Consider the following 17,583-nt stretch of genomic DNA (forward strand, 5'->3'; position numbering starts at 1 on the left):
GCTGTGGTTTGGTGGTGGAACAGCTGTCAAGGGCACTGAGGGGGAGGTAGCAGGAGCTCACCCTACAAGGAGTGGGGTTGGCACTGGAGGTTACTAGAAAGGACAAGAAGACTCCATTCTGGGGTTGAGGAGGTGAATTCATCCCTCAGTAGTCGGCAGGTGCTGGGTGGAAATACTGCTGGTTCCAGGTGCCCTTAATTCCTCCTGATTCCTCGGGGCGTTTGAGTCTCTGACAGGTTCTCGTTCCCTTGCAGCAGGAGGACGTCACGGCCAAAGCTATGCACCAGCTCCGCATCATCCGGCACTTGCGCCAGGTGCCTGAGACACTGCAGGGGCTGTGCCTCTGAGGCCATCAGCAACTCCCGCTCCCTGCTGCAGGTACTGCTCTGGCTCACTGTAAATGGGGAGCTAGTGGAAGGGGAAATGGAGCCCCCTGGCCCTCACTAAAAGGGAAAGTGGTGGATTCTCCATCTCTTGATGTCATTGAATGAAGACTAGATGCCTTTCTGGAATGTGTGTGCCCAAAAAGTAACTATTGTACTATACAGTAAGCCTATGATATGCAGCGGGTTAGATTAGATGCTCTAAAGGTCTCTTCTGACCATAAAGTCTACTAATTTTGGAAACACTGAGTGTAGCATTGGGAGCAGCCTCTGATGTTTTACTGTCTAGCCCGCTTGCTTCCTAGAATGAGGATGCATTGAGTGGGGTGATCCACAGAGAGTAGCTCAAACCTTCAAAGTGTCAGGCCAGTAGCAGGACATTAGCACTTTAGGGTTTGGTTGCGTGTGGCAGTGATATCACAAAGGCCTTATCCTGGACCTCAGCCTATGGGTCAAAGGTGTTAGGGAGGTGGTTACCTGAGAGAGAGATGCTGACATCAGCCAGGCAGGACAGGAGCGCAGGGCCAGGGAAACCTCAGAGACCCCTTTGGCTTTGCTTTAGCAAGTCTCCTTCTCGAGGTCTCCCTTTTTAGGACTCAGAGAGTATTAGGGTTCAAGTATGTGAGTGCGAGGAGGAACCTCTTTCGAGTTTCTCCTTTTATTGATTTTACTAGAAAACAGACGTGCCTGTTGAGAAGGTAAGAACCTTGGAGAGGTTTTTAACCTGCTCAGTCTGCAGTCTGATCCATCTGGTGCCAGCTGAATTCTAGGCATGGAAAACACTAGTTCAAGGTGGCAGAATTTTATAGCCCACCTGGTATTTTGTGCCGTAGAATCACTGGGGACATTAGGGTTTGTCCTTTTCGTTTTACCTTTTCCTCCATCCCTCCTTGCTTTCTCTTGTTCCCCTCCCACCACCAGGAGTGGTGTGTGTGTGTGTGTTGCTGGGGGTAATCTTCACCTCCCCTTGTGGGAAGTTGACACTGCAAGGGCTGTGCCTCTGTGGACATCAGCAACTCCCACTCCCTGCTGCAGGTACTGCTCTGGCTCACTGTAAATGGGGTGCTAGTGGAAGGGGAAATGGAACCCCCTGGCCCTCACTAAAAGGGAAAGTGGTGGATTCTCCATCTCTTGATGTCATTGAATGAAGACTAGATGCCTTTCTGGAATGTGTGTGCCCAAAGAGTAACTATTGTACTATACAGGAAGCCTATGATATGCAGGGGCTTAGATTAGATGCTCTAAAGGTCCCTTGTGGCCATAAAGTCTACTAATTTTGGAAACACTGAGTGTAGCATTGGGAGCAGCCTCTGATGTTTTACTGTCTAGCCCACTTGCTTCCTAGAATGAAGACGCATTGAGTGGGGTGATCCACAGAGAGTAGCTCAAACCTTCATAGTGTCAGGCCAGGAGCAGGACATTAGCACTTAAGGGTTTGATTGGTGGCAGTGATATCACAAAGGTCTTTTGCAGGACCTCAGCATATTGGTCAAAGGTGTTAGGGAGGTGGTAACCTCAGAGAGAGATGCTGCCATCAGCGAGGCAGGACAGGGGCGCATGGCCAGGGAAACCTCAGAGACCACTGTGGCTTTGCTTCAGCAAGTCTCCTTCTCGAGGTTTCTCTTGAGGACTGAGAGAGTATTAGGATTCACGTATTTGAGTGAGAGCAGGAGCCTCTTTCGAGTTGTCTCCTTTCCTTTTACTGATTTTACTAGAAAACAGACATCCCTGTTTAGAAAGTAAGAGCCTCCAAGAGGTTTTGGAACCTGCTCAGTCTGATCCATCTGGTGCCAGCTGAATTCTAGGCATGGAAAACACTAGTTCAAGGTGGCAGAATTTTAATCCCTCCCTGTAATATTGTCTGGTAGAATCACTGGGGACATTAGGGTTTGTCCTTTTCGTTTTACCTTTTCCTCCATCCCTCCTTCCTTTCTCTTTATCTCTTACTTCTTTTGTCCTTTCTCTTGTTCCCCTCCCACCACCAGGAGTGGTATATATATGTGTGTGTGTGTGTGTGTTTGTGTGTGTGTTGCTGGGGGTGCTCTTCACCTTCCCTTGTTGGGAGTTGATCCAAAACTGTATGGTTGAAATAGTGCTTGGACTCCACTGACACTAGATGCTGCCATCGTGTGGTTTAGCATTAGTGTCTGGGATGACTTGGGGCAAGATCTCAACCTCCCCGCAACCCACTTCACTGCTGCCAGAATCCCTCCTGCCCCCACTGCTAGACCCGCCTCCCAGCCCAACCTTGGTGGGGGTCTAGAAGAGGTTTCTGATGACTTAAGCTGTGGTTTGGAGGTGGAACAGCTGTCAAGGACACTGAGGGGGAGGTAGCAGGAGCTCACCCTAGAAGGAGGGGGATTGGCACTGGAGGTTACTAGAAAGGACAAGAAGACTCCATTCTGGGTTTCAGGAGTTGAATTTATCCCTCAGTGTTGGGCAGGTGCTGAGTGGAAATACTGCTAGTTCCAGGTGCCCTTAATTGCCCCTGATTCCTCGGGGCGTTTGAGTCTGACTGGTTCTCATTCCCTTGCAGCTGGAGGGCGTCACGGCCAAAGTGAGGCACCAGCTCCGCATCATCCATCACTTGCGCCAGGTGCCAGAGACACTGCACGGGTTGTGCCTCTGAGGCCTTCAGCAACTCCCGCTCCCTGTTGCAGGTACTGCTCTGGCTCACTGTAAATGGGGAGCTAGTGGAAGGGGAAATGGAGCCCCCTGGCACTCAGTGAAAGGGAAAGTGGTGGATTCTCCATCTCTTGATGTCATTGAATGAAGACTAGATGCCTTTCTGGAATGTTTGTGCCCAAAAAGTAACTATTGTCCTATACAGGAAGCCTATGATATGCAGGGGGTTAGATGAGATGCTCTAAAGGTCTCTTCTGGCCATAAAGTGTATTAATTTTGGAAACACTGAGTGTATCATTGGGAGCAGCCTCTAATGTTTTACTGTCTAACCGGCTTGCTTCCTAGAATGAAGACACATTGAGTGGGGTGATCCACAGAGAGTAGCTCAAACCTTCAAAGTGTCAGGCCAGCAGCAGGATATTAGCACTTCAGGGGATGGGTGGGTGTGGCAGTGACATCACAAAGGCCTTTTGCAGGAGCTCAGCCTATTGGTCAAAGTTGTTAGGGAGGTGGTGACCTCAGAGAGAGATGCTCACATCAGCCAGGCAAAACAGGGGCGCAGGGCCAGGGAAACCTCAGAGACCCCTGTGGCTTTGCTTCAGCAAGTCTCCTTCTCGAGGTCTCTCTTTGAGGACTGAGAGAGTATTAGGGTTCACATATGTGAGTGTGAGCAGGAGCCTCTTTTGAGTTTTCTCCTTTCCTTTTACCCATTTTACTAGAAAACAGAAGTCCCTGTTGAGAAAGTAAGTGCCTCGGAGAGGTTTGTAACCTGTTCAGTCTGATCCACCTGGTGCCATCTGAATTCTAGGCATGGAAAACACTAGTTTAAGGTGGCAGAATTTTATTCCCTCCCTGGGATTTTGTCCCGTAGAATCACTGGGGATATTACGAAAACAACAAGGAGTCTGGTGGCACCTTGAAGACTAACAGATTTATTTGGGCATAAGCTTTCGTGAGTAAAAACCTCACTTCTTCGGATGCATAGAGTGAAAGTTACAGATGCAGGCATTATATACTGACACATGGAGAGCAGGGAGTTACTTCACAAGTGGAGAACCAGTGTTGACAGGGCCAATTCAAAAATCAGGGTGGATGTAGTCCACTCCCAATAATAGATGAGGAGGTGTCAATTCCAGGAGAGGAAAAGCTGCTTCTGTAGTGAGCCAGCCACTCCCAGTCCCTATTCAAGCCCAGATTAATGGTGTTGAATTTGCAAATGAATTTTAGTTCTGCTGTTTCTTCTTCGAGTGCTTGCTCATATCCATTCCATTAGGGGGGTGTGTGCGCGCCGCGTGCACGATCGTCGGAAGATTTTTACCCTAGCAACACCGGCGGGTCGGCTGTGGAGCCCCCTAGAGTGGCGCCTTCATGGCGCTGAATATATACCCCAGCCGACCCGGCGCCCCCTCAGTTCCTTCTTACCGCCCCTGACGGTCGTTGGAACTGTGGAGCGCTGCTTAGCTGTTCTCCACTCTCCCTAGCTTAGTCTGTTATTCGCAGTTATAGTTATAGTTATAGTCCTAGTGTTATAGTTAAATAGTTCAATAGTTTTTAAAGTTGTTCTAGTTGTTATAATAGTTCAGGGGATTAAGGGGGTCGTCTCCCCCTTTCTCCCCCGGCCGCGGGGCCGGGCTCATGCCCAACGCTCCCGGCTTCAAGCTGTGCGCCTCCTGCGCTAAGCCTATGCCCACGAGCGACCCGCACGACTCCTGTCTGAAGTGCCTGGGAGAGTCCCATCAAACAGATAAGTGCAAGATCTGTAAGGCCTTCAGACCAAGGACCAAGAAGGAGCGGGACTTTCGGCTCCGGCAACTCCTGATGGAGGCGGCACTTAGTCCGGACGCTCCATCTACAAGTCAGGCCCCGGCACCTAGCGCCTCGGTGCGCAGTGCCCCGGCGGCACCGGCCATGACGACCACGCGAGTGGCGTCAGATAAGCCTCCCCGGCACCGGACCTCGTCGGCACCGCAAGCACAGCAAGTGCCCCGGCGCCGGTCATTATCCCCAGGGCATAAGAAAGCCCATAAGACGGGGACCTCCGTGCCGAAGACGCTGGCTCCCCCAGTGCCGGGGGTAGAGCCGCGTCCGCCGGTGGAGCACCGGAAACAGGTGCCTCCAGCACCGTCGACTCCGGCGCCGAGGCCGTTGAGTCCGGTGCAGACGGCGTCTCCACCGAGGTCGGCGGTGATACAGTGCCTCCCGTCGACGCCAGAGACCTTCGCGGCGGCGAGAGACTTAATAGCTCTCACGGAGCCGGCACCGCCTCAACCACCGGCACCGACGGCACCGTTGCCTCGCCCGGTCCAGTCGAGGGGGAAACCTGCCTTGATGCGCCCTCCATCGCAAGGGCTGGAACCTCGGCACCGATCCAGGTCCCGAAGCAGGTCCCCACGCTGCTCGCAGTCCCGGCACCGAATATCACCTCGGCACCGGTCGTACTCGCGGCCAAGATCTTCTTCGCGGCACCGCTCTACGTCTCGGCACCGCTATGATCGTCGGCACCGATCAACGTCGAGACGTAGTTCTCGGCACCGCTACAGTCGACGCTCGACGTCGAGAGGCCGCTCCCGGTACCGGGCATACTCCAGGTCCTCGTCGAGGTCCAGATCCGACTCCCGGCACCGACGAGGTCATCGGCACCGGTCGCGGTCCCGGCACCGATCGCCGGCACCGCGTGGAGATAGATCATCTCCGGACCGGCACCGTGCGGTACCGCAGCCCACGGGAATCGTCTCGACGCTCTCGGCACCGCCATGGCCATCGAGATCGGTGTCTCGCTCCTCGGAGGACCTCTCGAGATCGGCATACCCCCCTCAGGGGCAAGCCGAGGAACAGGACTTGGGCCATTGGCAGAACATAACAGAGGACCATTCTCATGGCCCATCTCACTGGTCGTTTTGGACCCCGTGGGCGTACCATCAGGCGCAAGGGGCTCCAGTTGCTTCGACCTCTCGCTCCGGTCACTCCGTCAGAAGAGCCCCGGAGTCCACCATCTCTCGGCCTCCGCCAGGGGGCATGGAAGCTTCTGTGTCCGCACCACCTGACGCCCTGGACCCAGGTGCAGGTGATGTTCCAGCCCAGGAACAGGGAGAACAGGACCAGCCCTTGGATCCTGTTCCACCGGAGGCATCTTCCTCTTCTTCTCCGGATGAGGCAGTGGCGGCCACATCGTGCACAGGCCCACCTCCAATAGATCTTCGGGCTCACCAGGATCTTCTGCGCAGGATGGCCCGTAACATGGACCTGCAGGCGGAGGAGATAGTGGAGGTGCACGACCCGATCGTGAATATCCTCGGAGCGGATGCCCCATCGAGGGTGGCGTTACCCCTGATCCGCACGATTCAGGCCAATGCTTCTACGATATGGCAGACTCCTGCCTCTATCCCGCCCACAGCGAGAGGGGTGGAAAGGAAATACTTTGTCCCGTCTAAAGACTACGGGTACTTGTATACCCACCCCCAGCCGTGTTCTCTGGTGGTGGCATCAGTGAACGCAAGGGAGCGCCACGGCCAGCAGGCCGCAGCGCCCAAATCAAAGGAGGCTAAGCGCCTCGATTTATTCGTCCGTAAAGTTTACTCAGCCGGGGGGCTGCAACTTAGAGCGGCTAATCAACAGGCGCTCTTGAGCCGCTATAGTTTTAACTCCTGGAATTCTATGGGGAAGTTCAAGGAGTTGGTTCCCCAAGAGTCCAGGGAGGAGTTTGGAGCCCTGGTAGAGGAGGGTAAGAAGGTGGCTCGGACCTCCTTACAGGCCTCCTTAGACATAGCGGACTCTGCTGCGAGAACCCTGGCCTCAGGTATCGCTATGCGGAGGATCTCCTGGCTCCAGGTTTCGGGTCTGCCTCAGGAACTGCAGCAAACCCTGCAGGATCTACCCTTCGAAGGTCAAGGGTTGTTTTCTGCAAAGACGGACTCTCGCCTGCAGAGCCTCAAGGACTCCAGGACGATCATGCGTTCCTTGGGGATGCATGTTGTGGGCCTTCAGCGCAGGCCATTTAGACCGCAGCCTCAGCGCTTCTACCCCCCCCGCCTCGTCAGAGACAGGACTCGGCCCGGAGGCGAGGGCGAGGTGGTAGAAGAAGGTGGACCGGCCCTCAACCTGGTCAGAACCAGGGGCCACCTAGACCACCTTCAGGCCCTAGGCAGAACTTTTGAAGGTGCGGTCGAGGACGGCGCCCCAGTCATCTCCCAGGATCCAGCCCCCTCCTTTCGGGATCGCCTCTCCCACTTCCACCGTGTTTGGTGCCTTATAACTTCGGACCGTTGGGTCCTTCGCACGGTGGACAGGGGATACGCTATCCAGTTTTCTTCAATTCCCCCCTCCTCCCCCCCTTCCCCGTCCCTCTTCAGGGACCCTTCTCACGAGCAACTTCTTATACAGGAAGTTTCTACGCTCCTCGCTATGGGGGCCATAGAGGAGGTTCCAGTGGAGTTAAGGGGCAGGGGATTCTATTCCCGTTACTTCCTCATTCCCAAGTCCAAAGGAGGTCTGCGACCCATCTTGGACTTGCGCGGACTCAACAAATTCGTAGTAAAGTTGAAGTTCCGCATGGTCTCTCTGGGGGCCATTATCCCTTCCCTCGATCCTGGAGACTGGTTCGCCGCCCTCGACATGAAAGACGCATACTTTCACATTGCTATTTACCCGCCCCACAGACGCTTCCTGCGATTCGTGGTAAACAGGGTGCACTACCAATTTGCAGTCCTTCCCTTCGGCCTATCCTCGGCCCCACGGGTGTTCACGAAATGTATGGCTGTCGTGGCAGCGTACCTTCGTCGGCAAGGGATACAGGTGTTCCCGTACCTAGACGACTGGCTGGTACGCGGTCGCACCAAAGAACAAGTTCGAGATCACGTCCACATAATAGTGCACACATTCAACAAGTTGGGTATCCTACTCAACAAGGACAAATCCACTCTAGAACCTACCCAGAGAATAGAATTCATCGGCGCAGTTCTAGACTCCAGACGTGCACAAGCCATCCTGCCAGACAATCGCTTTCGCACCATCACGAGCCTCATTCAAGGACTCAAGGCCTTCCCAACTACCACGGTGAGGTCGTGCCTTACCCTACTAGGTCACATGGCTTCCTGCACGTATGTAACCAGGCATGCCAGACTTCGGCTTCGCCCACTCCAGACCTGGGTGTCATCAATATACCGCCCACATCGGGACAGCCTGAATATGGTGGTCACAATCCCGAACTCAGTCCTGACCTCCCTCACATGGTGGCTAGATCACAATGTGGTTTGCGAGGGGATGCCGTTTCACGCCCCACAACCCTCTCTGCACCTGGTCACAGACGCTTCATCTCTGGGTTGGGGCGCCCATCTCAACGAGCACCATACCCAGGGCCTGTGGACTGCACCTCAGCTAGCCCTACACATCAATGTTCGGGAACTGATGGCGGTGCGCCTGGCGTGCCAGGCATTTCTCAATCTCCTACGTGGCCGCTGTGTGTTAGTTCTCATCGACAACACCACGGCCATGTTTTACATCAACAAGCAAGGAGGAGCGCGTTCGTCAATCCTATGCCAAGAGGCCATTCGCCTGTGGGACTTCTGCATCGCCCACTCAATCCTTCTCACGGCATCGTTCCTCCCTGGAGTCCAGAACACTTTAGCGGACCGACTCAGCAGGTCCTTTCAAACACACGAGTGGTCTATCCGTCCGGACATCATACATTCCGTTTTCCAGAAGTGGGGGTTTCCCCAGATAGACCTGTTTGCATCTCGAGACAACAGGAAGTGCCACGTGTTCTGCTCCCTGCAAGGTCGAGCTCCCGGCTCCCTCTCGGATGCGTTTCTCCTTCCCTGGAAGGACCACCTGTTTTATGCCTTCCCTCCGTTTCCTCTGGTCCACAAGGTACTGCTCAAATTGCGCAGAGACCAGGCACAGGTGATTCTGATCGCCCCAGCGTGGCCGAGACAACATTGGTACACCACGCTGTTGGAACTCTCGGTTCGGACACCGATCCCGCTTCCATTGTGCCCGGATCTCATCTCTCAGGACCACGGTCGCCTGCGTCATCCCGACCTGCAATCACTCCACCTCACGGCGTGGCTGCTCCATGGTTCACCCAGGCAGAGCAGCAGTGCTCGCACTCTGTCCAACAGATTCTGCTGAGCAGTAGGAAGCCCTCAACACGGACCACATACTTGGCCAAGTGGAAGCGGTTCTCCTGTTGGTGCGAACAACGAGCCACGTCCCCGTTGCACGCACCTATTCCTCTCATTTTGGAATATCTCCTCTCCCTAAAACAGCAGGGGTTGGCGATATCTTCAATTAGAGTTCACCTGGCCGCTATATCAGCCTTTCACCCAGGGGAACTCGCGTCTTCGGTATTCTCTAACCCGATGGTCGTTAGATTCCTCAAGGGCTTAGACCGGATGTACCCACAGCAACGTCAGCCCGTTCCGACGTGGGACCTCAACCTGGTTCTTTCCAAGCTCACAGGTCATCCATTCGAGCCACTGGCCACCTGTTCACTTCTATACCTATCCTGGAAGACAGCCTTCCTCGTAGCCATCACCTCAGCAAGGCGTGTTTCTGAACTCAGGGCGCTTACATCCGAGCCCCCTTACACAGTTTTCCATAAGGATAAAGTGCAGCTCCGCCCACATCCTGCCTTTCTCCCTAAGGTGGTTTCTCCATTTCATATCAACCAGGATATATTTCTCCCGGTCTTTCACCCTAAACCACATGCTACTCGCCAGGATCAACGTTTGCATTCTCTGGACGTACGCAGGGCCCTGGCCTTCTATATTGACCGCACAAGGCACTTTAGAAAGACGACGCAACTCTTCGTTGCAGTGGCCGACCGAATGAAAGGCTCACCGGTCTCCTCACAACGCCTATCCTCCTGGATTACGTCTTGCATCCGGACTTGCTACGACTTGGCAGGTGTCTCAGCACCGCACCTCACCGCTCACTCCACGAGGGCCCAAGCTTCCTCGACGGCTTTCTTGGCGCAAGTTCCGATCCAGGACATTTGTAGAGCTGCGGTTTGGTCCTCAGTCCACACGTTTACAGAACACTATGCACTAGTGCAGCAGTCCAGGGACGATGCTGCCTTCGGATCAGCGGTTTTGCACACAGCAATGTCTCACTCCGACCCCACCACCTAAGTTGGGCTTGGGAGTCACCTAATGGAATGGATATGAGCAAGCACTCGAAGAAGAAAAGACGGTTACTCACCGTTGTAACTGTTGTTCTTCGAGATGTGTTGCTCATATCCATTCCAAACCCGCCCCCCGTCCCCACTGTCGGAGTAGCCGGCAAGAAGGAACTGAGGGGGCGCCGGGTCGGCTGGGGTATATATTCAGCGCCATGAAGGCGCCACTCTAGGGGGCTCCACAGCCGACCCGCCGGTGTTGCTAGGGTAAAAATCTTCCGACGATCGTGCACGCGGCGCGCACACACCCCCCTAATGGAATGGATATGAGCAACACATCTCGAAGAACAACAGTTACAACGGTGAGTAACCGTCTTTTCTCTTTGAAGTCTGTTTCTGAAGTTTTTTTGTTCAATGATAGTGACTTTTAAATCTGTAATAGAATGACCAGGGAGATTGAAGTGTTCACATACTGGCTTATGTATGTTACCATTCCTGATGTCCGACATGGGGACATTAGGGTTTGTCCTTTTCCTTTTACCTTTTCCTCCATCCCTCCTTCCTTTCTCTTCATCTCTTACTTCTTTTGTCCTTTCTCTTGTTCCCCTCACACCACCAGGAGTGGTGTGTGTGTGTGTGTGTGTGTGTATGGTGCTGATGGTTCTCTTCTCCTCCCCTTGTGGGGAGTTGATCCAAAACTGTGGGGTTGAAATAGTGCTTGGACCCCACTGACAGTAGATGATGCCATTGTGTGACTTAGCATTAGTGTCTGGGATGACTTGGGTCAAGATCTCAACCTCCCTGCAACCCACTTCACTGCTGTCAGAATCCCTCCTGCACACCCTGTTAGAGCCGCCTCCCAGCCCAACCTGTGTCGGGGTGGAGAAGAGGGTTCTGATGACTTGAGCTGTGGTTTGGAGGTGGAATATCTGTGAAGGGCACTGAGCAGGAGGTAACAGGAGCTCACCCTACAAGGAGGGAGGTTGGCTCTGGAGGTTTCTAGAAAGGACAAGAAGACTCCATTTTGGGGTTCAGGAGGTGAATTCATCTCTCATTGATGGGCAGGTGCTGGGTGGAAATACTGCTGGTTCCAGGTTCCCTTAATTCCCCCTGATTCCTCGGGGCGTTTGAGTCTCTGACAGTTCTCGTTCCCTTGCAGCAGGAGGACGTCACGGCCAAAAGTGATGCACCAGCTCCGCATCATCCGGCACTTGCGCCAGATTCCTGAGACACTGCAGGGGCTGTGCCTCTGAGGCCATCAGCAACTCCCGCTCCCTGCTGCAGGTACTGCTCTGGCTCACTGTAAATGGGGAGCTAGTGGAAGGGGAAATGGAGCCCCCTGGCACTCACTAAAAGGGAAAGTGATGGATTCTCCATCTCTTAATGTCATTTAATTTAGACTAGATACCTTTCTGGAATGTTTGTGCCCAAAAAGTAACTATTGTACTATACAGGAAGCCCATGATATGCAGGGGCTTAGATGAGATGCTCTAAAGGTCTCTTCTGGCCATAAAGTGTAATAATTTTGGAAACACGGAGTGTAGCATTGGGAGCAGCCTCTGATGTTTTATTGTCTAGCCGGCTTGCTTCCTAGAATGAAGACCCATTGAGTGGGGTGATTCACACAGAGTAGCTCAAACCTTCAAAGTGTCAGGCCAGCAGGAGGACATTAGCACTTCAGGGTTTGGTTGGGTGTGGCATTGACACCACAAAGGCCTTTTGCAGGACGTCAGCTTATTGGTCAAATGTGTTAGGGAGGTGGTGACCTCAGAGAGAGATGCTGACATCAGAGAGAGATGCTGACATGAGGGCCAGGGAAACCTCAGAGACCCCTCTGGCTTTGCTTCAGCAAGTCTCCTCCTTGAGGTCTCTCTTTGAGGAAAGTAAGTGCCTCGGAGAGGTTTGTATCCTGTTCAGTCTGATCCACCTGGTGCCAGCTGAATTCTAAGCATGGAAAACACTAGTTCAAGGTGGCAGAATTTTATTCCCTCCCTGTGATTTTGTCCCGTAGAATCACTGGGGACATTAGTGTTCCTTTTCATTTTACCTTTTCCTCCCTCCCTCCTTCCTTTCTCTTTATCTCTTACTTCTTTTGTCCTTTCTCCTGTTCCCCTCCCACCAACGGGAGTGGTTTGTGTGTGTGTGTGTGTTTGTGTGTTGCTGGCGGTGCTCTTCACCTCCCTTTGTGGGGAGTTCATCCAAAGCTGTGTGGTTGAAATAGTGCTTGGACTCCACTGACACTAGATGCTGCCATCGTGTGGATTAGCATTGGTGTCTGGGATGACTTGGGGCAAGATCTCAACCTCCCCGGAACCCACTTCACTGCTGGCAGAATCCCTCCTGCCACCCCTGCTAGAGCCGCCTCCCTGGCCAACCTGGGTGGGGGTGGAGAAGAGGGTTCTGATAACTTGAGCTGTGGTTTGGTGGTGGAATATCTGTCAAGGGCACTGAGAGGGAGGTAGCAGCAGCTCACCCTTCAAGGAGGGGATTTGGCACTGGAGGTTACTAGAAAGGACAAGAAGACTCCATTCTGGGGTTCAGGAGGTGAATTCATCCCTCAGCGGTGGGCAGGTGCTGAGTGGAAATACTGCTGGTTCCCGGTGCCCTTAATTCCCCCTGATTCCTCGGGGCGTTTGAGTCTCTGACAGGTTCTCGTTCCCTTGCAGCAGGAGGACGTCACGGCCAAAGTGATGCACCCGCATCATCCGCCACTTGCGCCAGGTGCCTGAGACACTGCATGGGTTGTTCCTCTGAGTCTTTCAGCAACTCCCGCTCCCTGCTGCAGCTACTGCTCTGTCTCACTGTAAATGGGGAACTAGTGGAAGGGGAAATGGAGCCCCCTGGCACTCACTAAAAGGGAAAGTGGTGGATTCTCCATCTCTTGATGTCATTGAATGAAGACTAGATGCCTTTCTGGAATGTGTGTGCCCAAAAAGTAACTATTGTACTATACAGGAGGCCTATGATATGCAGGGGCTTAGATGAGATGCTCTAAAGGTCTCTTGTGGCCATAAAGTCTATAAATTTTGGAAACACTGAGTGTAGTATTGGGAGCAGCCTGTGATGTTTTACTGTCTAGCCGGCTTGCTTCCTAGAATGAAGACGCATTGAGTGGGGTTATCCACAGAGAGTACCTGTGTCAAGGCTGTATCCCCACTTTGAAGTATAGGGTACAAATGTAGGGGCCTGCATGAAAACCTCTAAGCTTAACCACCATCCCAAGGCTAATTTCCTGCCCTGGGTAGCCTTGAGAAACCTTTCACCAATTCCCTGGTGAATACACATCCAACCCCCTTGGATCTTAAAACAAGGAGAAATTAACCATCCCCCCTCCTTCCTCCCACCAACTCCTGGTGAATCAAGATCCAAACTCCTTGGATCTTAAAACAAGGAAAAATCAAACAGGTTCTTATAAATAAGGCTTTTAATTAAAGAAAAAGGTAAAAATCATCTCTGTAAAATCAGTATGGAAATTAACCTTACAGGGTAATCAAACTTAAAGAGCTCAGAGGACTCCCCTCTAGTCTTAGGTTCAAAGTACAGCAAACAAAGATAAACACTCTAGTAAAAGGTACATTTACAAGTTGAGAAAACAAAGGAAAACTAACACGCCTTGTTTGAAATAGGAGAGACTTGTTTAGAAAGATGTGGAGAACCTGGATTGATGTCTGGTCCCTCTCAGTCCCGAGGGCGAACACCCACACAAACAAAGAACACAAACAAAAGCCTTCCCCTCCCCAAGATTTGAAAGTATCTTGTCCCCTTATTGGTCCTTTAGGTCAGATGCCAGCCAGGTTACCTGAGCTTCTTAACCCTTTACAGGGAAAAGGATTTTGGAGTCTCTGGCCAGGAGGGATTTTATAGTACTGTACACAGGACAGCTGTTACCCTTCCCTTTATAGTTATGACAACCTCAAACCTTCAAAGTGTCAGGCCAGCAGCAGGACATTAGCACTTCAGGGTTTGGTTGGGTGTGGCAGTGACATAACAAAGGCCTTTTGCAGGATGTCAGCTTATTGGTCAAATGTGTTAGGGAGGTGGTGACCTCAGAGAGAGATGCTGACATCAGCCTGGCAGGACAGGAGCACAGGGCCAGGGAAACCTCAGAGACCCCTGTGGCTTTGCTTCAGCAAGTCTCCTTCTCGAGGTCTCTCTTTGAGGACTGAGAGAGTATTAGGGTTCACGTACGTGAGTGTGTGCAGGAGCCTCTTTCGAGTTTTCTCCTTTCCTTTTACTGATTTTACTAGAAAACAGACGTCCCTGTTTAGAAGGTAAGAGCCTCCAAGAGGTTTTGGCAGCTGCTCAGTCTGATCCATCTGGTGCCAGCTGAATTCTAGGCATGGAAAACAGTAGTTTAAGATGGCAGAATTTTATTCCATCCCTTGGATTTTGTGCCGTAGAATCACTGGGGACATTAGGGTTTGTCCTTTTTGTTTTACCTTTTCCTCCATCCCTCCTTCCTTTCTCTTCATCTCTTACTTCTTTTGTCCTTTCTCCTGTTCCTCGAAAACTGTGGGGTTGAAATAGTGTTTGGACTCCACTAACACTAGATGCTGCCATCCTGTGGCTTAGCATTAGTGTCTGGGATGACTTGGGGCAAGATCTCAACTTCCCCGCAACCCACTGCACTGCTGCCAGAATCCCTCCTGCCCCCCCTGCTAGAGCCGCCTCCCTGGCCAACCTGGGTGGGGGTGGAGAACAGTGTTTTTTTCATACATTCATAGATTATCGGACTGGAAGGGACCTCGAGAGGTCATCGAGTCCAGTCCCCTGCCCGCGTGGCAGGACCAAATACCATCTAGACCATCCCTGATAGACATTTATCTAACCTACTCTTAAATATCTCAAGAGATGGAGATTCCACAACCTCCCTCGGCAATTTATTCCAGTGTTTAACCACCCTGACAGTTAGGAACTTTTTCCTAATGTCCAACCTAGACCTCCCTTGTTGCATTTTAAACCCATTGCTTCTGATTCTATCCTTAGAGGCGAAGGTGAACAAGTTTTCTCCCTCCTCCTTATGACACCCTTTTAAATACCTGAAAACTGCTATCATGTCTCCTCTCAGTCTTCTCTTTTCCAAACTAAACAAAGCCAATTCTTTCAGCCTTCCTTCATAGGTCATGTTCTCAAGACCTTTAATCATTCTTGTTGCTCTTCTCTGGACCCTTTCCAATTTCTCCACATCTTTTTTAAAATGCGGTGCCCAGAACTGGACACAATACTCCAGCTGAGGCCTAACCAGAGCAGAGTAGAGCGGAAGAATGACTTCTCGTGTCTTGCTCACAACACACCTGTTAATACATCCCAGAATCAGGTTTGCTTTTTTTGCAACAGCATCACACTGTTGACTCATATTTAGCTTGTGGTCTACTATAACCCCTAGATCCCTTTCTGCCGTACTCCTTCCTAGACAGTCTCTTCCCATTCTGTATGTGTGAAACTGATTGTTCCTTCCTAAGTGGAGCACTTTGCATTTGTCTTTGTTAAACTTCATCCTGTTTAACTCAGACCATTTCTCCAATTTGTCCAGATCATTTTGAATTATGACCCTGTCCTCCAAAGCAGTTGCAATCCCTCCCAGTTTGGTATCATCCGCAAACTTAATAAGCGTACTTTCTATGCCAATATCTAAGTCGTTGATGAAGATATTGAACAGCGCCGGTCCCAAAACAGACCCCTGCGATACCCCACTCGTTATGGCTTTCCAGCAGGATTGGGAACTATTAATAACAACTCTCTGAGTACGGTTATCCAGCCAGTTATGCACCCACCTTATAGTAGCCCCATCTAAATTGTATTTGCCTAGTTTATCAATAAGAATATCATGCGAGACCGTATCAAATGCCTTACTAAAGTCTAGGTATACCACATCCACAGCCTCACCCTTATCCACAAGGCTCGTTATCCTATCAAAGAAAGCTATCAGATTGGTTTGACGTGATTTGTTCTTCACAAATCCATGCTGGCTGTTCCCTATCACCTTACCACCTTCCAAGTGTTTGCAGATGATTTCCTTAATTACTTGCTCCATTATCTTCCCTGGCACAGAAGTTAAACTCACTGGGGTCTGTAGTTTCCTGGGTTGTTTTTATTTCCCTTTTTATAGATGGGCACTATATTTGCCCTTTTCCAGTCTTCTGGAATCTCTCCCGTCTCCCATGATTTTCCAAAGATAATAGCTGGAGGCTCAGATACCTCCTCTATTAGCTCCTTGAGTATTCTAGGATGCATTTCATCAGGCCCGGGTGACTTGCAGGCATCTAACTTTTCTAAGTGATTTTTAACTTGTTCTTTTTTTATTTTATCTGCTAAACCTACCCCCTTCCCATTAGCATTCACTATGTTAGGCATTCCTTCAGACTTCTCGGTGAAGACCGAAACAAAGAAGTCATTAAGCATCTCCGCCATTTCCAAGTTTCCTGTTACTGTTTCTCCCTCTTCACTAAGCAGTGGGCCTACCCTGTCTTTGGTCTTCCTCTTGCTTCTAATGTATTGATAAAAAGTCTTCTTGTTTCCCTTTATTCCCGTAGCTAGTTTGAGCTCATTTTGTGCCTTTGCCTTTCTAATCTTGCCCCTGCATTCCTGTGTTGTTTGCCTATATTCATCCTTTGTAATCTGTCCCAGTTTCCATTTTTTATATGACTCCTTTTTATTTTTTAGATCATGCAAGATCTCATGGTTAAGCCAAGGTGGTCTTTTGCCACATTTTCTATCTTTCCTAACCAGCGGAATAGCTTGCTTTTGGGCCCTTAATAGTGTCCCTTTGAAAAACTGCCAACTCTCCTCAGTTGTTTTTCCCCTCAGTCTTGATTCCCATGGGACCTTACCTATCAGCTCTCTGAGCTTACCAAAATCTGCCTTCCTGAAATCCATTGTCTCTATTTTGCTGTTCTCCCTTCTACCCTTCCTTAGAATTGCAAACTCTATGATTTCATGATCACTTTCACCCAGGCTGTCTTCTACTTTCAAATTCTCAACGAGTTCCTCCCTATTTGTTAGAATCAAGTCTAGAACAGCTTCCCCCCTAGTAGCTTTTTCAACCTTCTGAAATAAAAAGTTGTCTCCAATGCAGTCCAGGAATTTGTTGGATAGTCTGTGCCCCGCTGTGTTATTTTCCCAACATATAGCCGGATAGTTGAAGTCCCCCATCACCACCAAATCTTGGGCTTTGGATGATTTTGTTAGTTGCTTAAAAAAAGCCTCATCCACCTCTTCCACCTGGTTAGGTGGCCTGTAGTAGACTCCTAGCATGACATCTCCCTTGTTTTTTACCCCTTTTAGCCTAACCCAGAGACTCTCAACACTTCCGTCTCCTATGTCCATCTCTACCTCAGTCCAAGTGTGTACATTTTTAATATACAAGGCAACACCTCCTCCCTTTTTCCCCTGTCTATCCTTCCTGAGCAAGCTGTACCCATCCACACCAACATTCCAATCACGTGTATTATCCCACCAAGT

The 17,583-nt window shown here is 51.0% G+C and overlaps 1 long non-coding RNA gene across 1 annotated transcript; it reads left to right on the plus strand.

The window, feature by feature from the left end:
• The first annotated feature begins 249 nt into the window (after nucleotides 1-249).
• Nucleotides 250-12,908, plus strand: LOC135979728 (uncharacterized). The gene is made up of 3 exons (XR_010596979.1): nucleotides 250-378; nucleotides 11,282-11,406; nucleotides 12,789-12,908. It is a non-coding gene; the product is annotated as an uncharacterized LOC135979728 (long non-coding RNA).
• The last annotated feature ends 4,675 nt before the right edge of the window (nucleotides 12,909-17,583 follow it).

This window comes from Chrysemys picta, unplaced genomic scaffold (assembly GCF_011386835.1).
Source record: "Chrysemys picta bellii isolate R12L10 unplaced genomic scaffold, ASM1138683v2 scaf1178, whole genome shotgun sequence".
In the NCBI taxonomy this organism is placed as follows: Eukaryota; Metazoa; Chordata; order Testudines; family Emydidae; genus Chrysemys; species Chrysemys picta.